At 43.0% G+C, this 388-nt stretch overlaps 1 protein-coding gene across 2 annotated transcripts in view; it reads right to left on the bottom strand.

Annotated features, from left to right (window-relative positions):
- The window catches only part of LOC106809914 (calcium-regulated heat stable protein 1-like), a 9537-nt gene extending 9149 nt beyond the window's left edge, over positions 1–388 (bottom strand). The window contains exon 1 of one of the 2 annotated variants that reach the window (XM_014813155.1): positions 275–388. The gene's annotated coding sequence lies outside the window, so the exon portion shown is untranslated. The remainder of the gene's footprint in view (positions 1–274) is intronic. The other variant, XM_014813156.1, reaches the window with a different exon arrangement.

The following is a 388-nucleotide window of genomic DNA, read 5'->3' as shown; positions in this document are numbered from 1 at the left end:
ACTACCTGGAAATTGCCATAGTATGTTCTATAGCCCTGCGGCGGAGGGGAGGGCTATAGTTCTAGAGCTACTCTCGGTTCACCCTGTAAGTTTTAGCCGAGGCCGGTCAAGGTGTACACTGTACAGTACAGTGTACACTACAAGTACAGGCTACACTGCAGCGCGTGAACTACCGGCCGGCAAATGTAAATTTGGACCATCCAGAAATGAAGTATTAAAACAAAATTATCGCAATTACAGATTAAGTAATGTGTCTGTATCTATCTATTCTCACCTTTTCCACACTAAATAATGCCTTTAACGTCTCTATGACTATGTAGATTTACACCGTAGTTGAACCGTAGTTCGGCATTGCAAAACTAGCACACTTGCTGAACGTTTATACCGT

This window comes from Priapulus caudatus, unplaced genomic scaffold (genome assembly GCF_000485595.1).
Source record: "Priapulus caudatus unplaced genomic scaffold, Priapulus_caudatus-5.0.1 Scaffold395, whole genome shotgun sequence".
NCBI classification, from domain to species: Eukaryota; Metazoa; Priapulida; class Priapulimorpha; order Priapulimorphida; family Priapulidae; genus Priapulus; species Priapulus caudatus.
The sequence above is the reverse complement of the archived record's forward strand: the minus strand, read 5'-3'. Positions and strand labels throughout refer to the sequence as shown.